General features: G+C 47.5%; 1 protein-coding gene across 1 annotated transcript in view; it reads right to left on the bottom strand.

Moving 5' to 3' along the window:
* DEDD2 (death effector domain containing 2) overlaps positions 1–6930 on the bottom strand; it is a 26847-nt gene extending 19917 nt beyond the window's left edge. Inside the window, exon 1 of the mRNA XM_018554786.1 lies at positions 6844–6930. The gene's annotated coding sequence lies outside the window, so the exon portion shown is untranslated. The remainder of the gene's footprint in view (positions 1–6843) is intronic.
* Positions 6931–7695: the final 765 nt, after the last annotated feature.

Genomic DNA, 7695 nt, shown 5'->3' on the forward strand with positions numbered 1-7695 from the left:
CATACATAACATACATACATACGTAATCAAGTGGCCCAAAAAAATAGGAATTTACATAATGATCATACAATGACGCCAACAAATGTGCATGCACCAAATGAAGATACCACACATGTTGTTAGGTGAACTGTCAGACTTGCCAACTCATCCCTTCAAAGTGACACTAAGCTCAGGAGTTAGACCATAAAAACGTATTCAAGTATCTTAACAATACTCTACCTCATTAGTATCTCACTCAGCTATAGATCCTCAAATCATCTATGAATTGGTGCCGACACTGTCCTTCCTTCTGGAGGGTGGCTACTTTTGTTCCCCATGGTCCCCGTGTGTGTTGAAAAGTAGTCATCGCTCCAAGCTCACTCCTGAGATGGACTACAATCTCAATACAAATCAGTAAACTAAAACAGGAGATTGGAGTCCATCACAGGAGTGAGCTTGGAGCGGTGACTACTTTACAACACACACAGGGACCATGGGGAACATCTGCAAAGAATACAAAGACGGCAATTATCTAGAAGTATGTGTTTGTAGATTGTCATCACTAAACATTTCTAAAGGTGTCTTTGTTGTTATTTTAAAGATATGGGTAAAGGTCTCCTTTAAAGTACTTGAATGCATTTTTAAGTTTTAACTCCTTAGTTTACTGCCACTTTAAAGATGGTCACAACTGAGCAATGCAAGGATTTAAACACCTGGCCCAAATTGATTATAAATGTTCAGACATAATTAGGGTCAACCTAAAATCATTGACTGTGAAGTCAGCTTTATTGTGCATTCTCATTGGAGCAATCATTGTGCATTCCAGACCATTTCATGTTGTGGACACTATGCATCAACACAAGAAAAAACCAGTTAAAGATACCAGTCATGAGAGAAATTCCAGGACAGTTGTTTTTTAGACATTCTATTGTGAATGCCAATTGCCTGGGTGTCCACAATATTCTCTGAATCTCTGACCCTGCATGCAGAGTATTAAGCAAATATGGGGGGGAGGGGGCCTGGAGAATTACATTTTCAGGAGGTAGTCAGCAATCTAGTCTTCCAATTTCTCTCATGACAAGTTTCCTTTTAGAGCCCTGACTTTAAGATTGTCAGGTTTTTATTTCTGTGTATAACCCTTTGGCTGGGGTTTACCTTTATAGAGTCAGTCACTGGAAGGAGAAAGGATAAACTGCTACCAGTGTGAAATGCAGGGACCTAGGAGGTACCTAAATATACTTATTGCAGTCTCCCAACCCTTCCTGCCACAGCCAAGTCTTAGGCTCTCCTGTCATCATATCACTGATGCTTGCCCGCCTCTTACTCCCACCTCCGCATTCCTACTGGCCAGTCTGGCTGTCCATCATAGTAACGGGGGCAATAGGAAGATGTGGGAGTAGAGCTTTAAGGCAAGCGTCAAGATTATCTGGATGTGTTGGAGCTTTGTCTATCATTTCACATTGAGAAGAGTATTTTTGGAGGCTTCAGCAGGTATCTTTAGGTGCCAGCATTTCATACCTGCAGCAGTTTGCCCCCGTTTCCCCCAGGTCACAGAATTTCTTTAACCTCTTCCAGCCAGTCCTTCAAAAGTTATTGCCAGGGTTGTCATATGTGCTTTCCAGTCATGTGATCACTGCATGGCTGTCACAGTGGTCATGTGATCTAAAGCACACCCCACCAGCTCCTGACTGTAAACAGTGATCTGGATCTGTCAGTAACAGTGCAGTCACTGTGTTGGGAGTACTGAGCTAGCGCACTCCCTGCACAAACAAGAGATACCAGCTGTACACCTCAGCATTAAAGTCCACTGCGGTGCTGCCACATTTATGCATACGGTTGGCGTTAGGGGGTAAAGGACATAACTGCTACCCTGGTTCTTTTGGCTCCAAACCCTCTATAGTCCGAGACGCAAAGTGGAACCAGTCATTCTGTAGCAAGAACAGAATCAATCTGCATCTACAAAATATTGAACTGCTGTCACTGCAAAATAATTTCTCGAGACCAGTTGCAGCATATGGGGCTAGTTATAGCAATGCCATTCATTGCTGCTGCTGACAACCACGTCCCTTGTGCAATCTGTAGCTGCTTTAATATGCCCTGTATTCAGCCATCAAGCTCAAAGCCAGCAGACAAAAGAAGTCAGAGAAATAGCCAGAACCGATGGTCATGATCACTTGCATTGGTCAGTGTGGTTATTTCTGCAATCAAAAGCCATTTCAAATAAATGTGTAGGCAAACACACACACAAAAACCAAGGAGAGCACCCTGTGTCCCTCTAACCAAACGGAGTATGAAAATGATAAAAATACTTGCTTACGTTATCCGTTTTTGTTTGTGCTTGAAGCACACTTCCAGCACGAACAAGGGATACCGAGGGACGACAAGGAAGAGCCCTCGCCTCCTGTGGTGACAGAGGCGCGTTCAGCGTACCGCCCGTCCTAGATTGGCCTACAAGCATGTAATTAAACTAAACTCAGTTTTTCTAAATGCGATTTATAAATGAACGAGACACCTTGACAGCACCAAGTTTTATCATAAAAGGTGAACTAACTCTTTAATAGCAGTCATGTGACCACATCCTCTCTGTTTACAATGCTTGACAAGGGCTATGGGTGGGGAGGAAGGAGCAGCAGAACATCACAGCCAGCAACAGCACCACTGCTTCCTGATCTGCAACTCCCAGCAGCCCTGGCCAGTCTTCCTATGATGTCATTGGTCTGGCTGACATTCCCAGGGGACAAACAAGCTGTGCACCATCATGGCTGCCTGTAGTCCCACAGAGGCAGCATGCTGGAAGGGCGACAACCCCACTGTTGCTTTGTAAGGCAGTGGGTGAGCATTGTCAGCCTGAAAGAGGAAGGCAATGGACACACTCCATTACCAAGGATGGTAAGGTAAAGTAAGGCATGCGGTATATTTTTTCTCAAGCGCAAAGCACCGCAAGCCTGAGGTGTGAAAGGTGTCCATACCTGACAAGTCAAATTACGTAGTCTTGCATTGGAGCTGCACTGTAAACAGTGGCCAGTGCAGCCCCAATGCATGTGGTGTGAATGGACCCTAAAGGGCCCACCCACGTTGTAGAAATTAAAACAATTCCCCTCTCCTTATTTTACAATAGTCTCTGTTTAAAGCAACCCCCCTTTCAGGAAGCATGACAAATATTTTATCAAAACACACACACACACACACTTTAGGCAGGTGTAAAAAAATTCTATAAAGTAAGAATGCTTTCAGAAATAAAAGTGTTAATAGTTTATTTTGATCAATAAACAAAATGGAAAGTAAACGAGCAGAAGAAAAATACAAATCAATATTTGGTGTGACCACCCTTTGCATTCAAAACAGCATCAATTCCTCTAGGTACACTTGCACACAGTTTTTGAAGGAACTCGGCAGGTAGGTTGTTCCAGACATCTTGGAGAACTAACCACATATTTTCTGTGGATGTCGGCTGCCTCAGATCCTTCCGTCTCTTCATGTAATCCCAGACAGACTCCATGATGCTGAGATTAGGGCTCTATAGGGGCACGCCAGTTCATATGTTTTTGTGCATAGTTGAGTCGCTTAGCCTTGTTTCCACGTCAGAGGCATGGCTTTTTGGCTGCACTTCTTCCATGAAGACCACTTCTTGCCAGACTTCTGACAGTAGATGGGAGTACCAGGGTCCCACTGGTTTCCGCCATTTCGGTGCCGATGGCACTGGTGGACATCTTCCGATGTCGAAGAGCAGCAAGAATTATGTATATTTCATTTACTGCATTAAGGCCTTGTTCACGCCTAAGTGTTTTTTTTGTTTAGCAGTAGGAAAAGTGCTTTTACCACTTCAGGACCGCCCACCATAAAAAAAAGCATCCTGTCCTGAAGTAGTTATACCAAGAACATGGCTGCTGCAAGCGGAATTCTTGGTATCGTTTTAAACAGTCGGCGATGACTCTTTAGATACAAGTGATATGGCAGCTATACAGCCGTCGGATCGCTTGTACGGTGCGGCAGGATGCAATCTTACTTTACAGCATTTTTTTCACACCTGCCTAAAACTTTTCAACAGTACTGTATATATTCTACGCAAGAAATCTAGAAGTTGGGCCAATCCAGTGAAAATGCACACGCAGCGTCATCAGGGGGCTGGATGTCTCTTCCTGGTACTTAAACCTGGCCCCTTGATGACACGCATGTGCCACAGCATGTCACTATGGGGCCCACTGCATGAACCAGGAAAAGACATCTGGCACACTGACGACGTGCCGCTGCATATGAATGTCAACAGGTGGCCAGCTGCAAGAACCATGAAGAGACATCGGCCCCCTCACGTAGGCATTTCCGCTAGCTTGCCCAGAAGCCACCACTCCTGTATTCCTCACCTAGGCGACAATGACATACTCCTGCAGCTGTCCGGGATTTTCGCGTCACACATCTCACGAGGTTTCAGGGCGATCTAGCAAAAACGGGCACACACTGTGGTGCGTCATCAGGGGGCCTGCAGCAACAACCAGGAAGAGACATCTGGCACACTAATGACGCTCTGCTGCATATAAATGTCATCAGAGGGAAGCTGCAAGAACCTGGAAGAGACATCCGGCACCCGATGACGCATCACATACGCATTTCCGCAAGATTGCCTGGAAGCCCTCACTTCTGTATTTCTCACCTAGGCGAGAATTATGTACTCCCGCAGCTGTCCAGAATACTCACGTCACAGATCCCAGGAGGTTTTGAGGCAATTAGTGAAAATGGGCATGCGCTGCAGTGTGTCGTCGAGGGGATAGCTGCAAGAAACCATAAAGAAACATCAAGCCCCTAGATGACACTCATATGCAGCAGCGCTTCATCAGGGGGCCAGATGCATCTTCCTGGTTCTTGCAGCCAGCCCCTCAATGACACCCTGATGATGCGCCACTGCATATAAGTGCCATCAAGGTGCTGGCTGCAAGAACCAGGAAGAGACATCTGGCCCCCTGATGAAGCGCTGCTGCATATAAGTGTCATCAAGGGGCTGGCTGCAAGAACCAAAAGACATCCAGCCCCCTGATGACGCATCACATACGCATTTTCCGCTAGATTGCCCATAAACCCCCCACTTCTGTATTCCTCACCTAGGCGAGAATGACGTACGCTGTGAGGGACACTTGCGTCACACAAAGTTTCAGGGCGATCTAGCAAAAACAGGCACGCGATGCGGTGCATCACCAGGGGGCCTGCAGAAACAACCAGGAAGAGACATCTGGCACACTGCTGCATATAAATGTCATCAGAGGCCGGCTGCAAGAACCAGGAAGAGACATTCGGCCCCCTGATGAAGCACTGCTGCATATGAATGTCATCAGAGGGACAGCTGCAAGAACCAGGAAGAGACATCCGGCCCCCCCGATGAAGCGCTGCCGCATATGTCATCAGGGGGACAGCTGCAAGAAACAAGAAGAGACATCCGGCCCCATGATGAAGCGCTGCCGCATATGTCATCTGGGGGACGCTGCAAGAAACAAGAAGAGACATCCGGCCCCATGATGAAGCGCTGCCGCATATGTCATCTGGGGGACGCTGCAAGAAACAAGAAGAGACATCCGGCCCCATGATGAAGCGCTGCCGCATATGTCATCTGGGGGACGCTGCAAGAAACAAGAAGAGACATCCGGCCCCATGATGAAGCGCTGCCGCATATGTCATCTGGGGGACGCTGCAAGAAACAAGAAGAGACATCCGGCCCCATGATGAAGCGCTGCCGCATATGTCATCTGGGGGACGCTGCAAGAAACAAGAAGAGACATCCGGCCCCATGATGAAGCGCTGCCGCATATGTCATCTGGGGGACGCTGCAAGAAACAAGAAGAGACATCCGGCCCCATGATGAAGCGCTGCCGCATATGTCATCTGGGGGACGCTGCAAGAAACAAGAAGAGACATCCGGCCCCATGATGAAGCGCTGCCGCATATGTCATCTGGGGGACGCTGCAAGAAACAAGAAGAGACATCCGGCCCCATGATGAAGCGCTGCCGCATATGTCATCTGGGGGACGCTGCAAGAAACAAGAAGAGACATCCGGCCCCATGATGAAGCGCTGCCGCATATGTCATCTGGGGGACGCTGCAAGAAACAAGAAGAGACATCCGACCCCATGATGAAGCGCTGCCGCATATGTCATCTGGGGGACGCTGCAAGAAACAAGAAGAGACATCCGACCCCATGATGAAGCGCTGCTGCATATGTCATCAGGGGGACAGCTGCAAGAAACAGGAAGAGACATCCGACCCCATGATGAAGCGCTGCTGCATATGTCATCAGGGGGACAGCTGTAAGAAACATGAAGAGACATCCGGCCCCATGATGAAGCGCCGCTGCATACGAGTGTCATCAAGTTGCCGGCTACAAGAACCAGGAAGAGACATTTGGCCCCCTGATGACATCAGAAGTTCTCTGATGGTAGCATGGGGCGTCCAGCGACAGATTACTGAAGAAAGTTGGTTTCACCGGGTATGTGAATGTTTATTCTGAATAAATGGAGCATAAAACGTGTAAGGCCTGGAAATGACAACAAGGATGTTACAACCTGAAAACAAAATTTGAGGCTTCAGGATTGGCCAGCTTTGTGATGACAGGTTCACTTTAAGTCTGGTGTATGCTATGAATTAGGGATACAATGATCTGTCTGAGGTAAAGGGAGACATAATGACCTCAAAACGGTGTATAATTAGGTAAATAAGGCACAGACGGCCGCCATTACACCAGTACCTCACAAGCCCCGTCCCTCTGCTCCCTCACACACACAGGCAGCCATTTCCTCAACAAGAACAGACCTTTTTGTTTTTTTACGTCAAGCGACACCGGCTCTCCCACATTTGGTGACACAGCACCGAAACCCTACTTACCGTTAACGACCAACGACAGAACACCTCAGCAACGACCGGCGCAGTCCAGCGATAAACGGCTTCTGGTACTTTCCACTGTCGATGGCGCATGCGCTTGGCTCGATTGACGTCACGCACAGCCCGCAGCTACGCCTCCGTCCGCCATCTCGCGACCGGCGCAGGCGCACAAAGCCCGGCCGCTGTGGGCTGGAGGTCCGCTCACGCAGCTGGCACACGTGACACAAGGGATACGGCGGCCAATGGGAAACAAGCGAGTTGCCTGTTTACATAAGTTGCTATTCACGGAAGCGAGATACGCAGAGTAGTGGAAAGGGTCTGTGAGTCACTGCGGAGATGGAGCAGTGGCCGAACACGGAGGCCCTGTTGCTATGGGGACGTTGGAAGGACAGGTCAATCTAATGGACAGTTTCGGAAAGTGGTTGTCAGGGACGCATAAGTTGCTCTGGAAACTAAGAATTGAGTATACAACTACAATCCTAATATTTAGCAGTACAATTAACTACACATAATATTAAAGAAGAAACTTAGGCAAGCAGTTACACCAATTTTGAAATGCCCTTTAAGTCCCCCAGGGATAAAAAGTGATATATTATTATTATTATTATTATATGGAACTGGTTTACCTGATGAAGCATTTGCTCCTTGTCCATCCAGTGCTGAGGTTGCTACATTTATGAGAATTATCTTGATGGAGACCTGATTTTTCTCTGATGCCCTTAAAAAACAGCTACAGGTCTTGCCCCTCCCCCAGCCTGTGACCGGATACTCACAGGAGAAACAGCGGCTGATCTGACATCACTTTGCTCTTTCCTTCTATCAGAGTGTTACCTGTAAACCCATTTGCATGCAGCA

Source organism: Nanorana parkeri, unplaced genomic scaffold (genome assembly GCF_000935625.1).
Source record: "Nanorana parkeri isolate BGI_ZX_2015 unplaced genomic scaffold, ASM93562v1 scaffold173, whole genome shotgun sequence".
NCBI lineage: Eukaryota > Metazoa > Chordata > Amphibia > Anura > Dicroglossidae > Nanorana > Nanorana parkeri.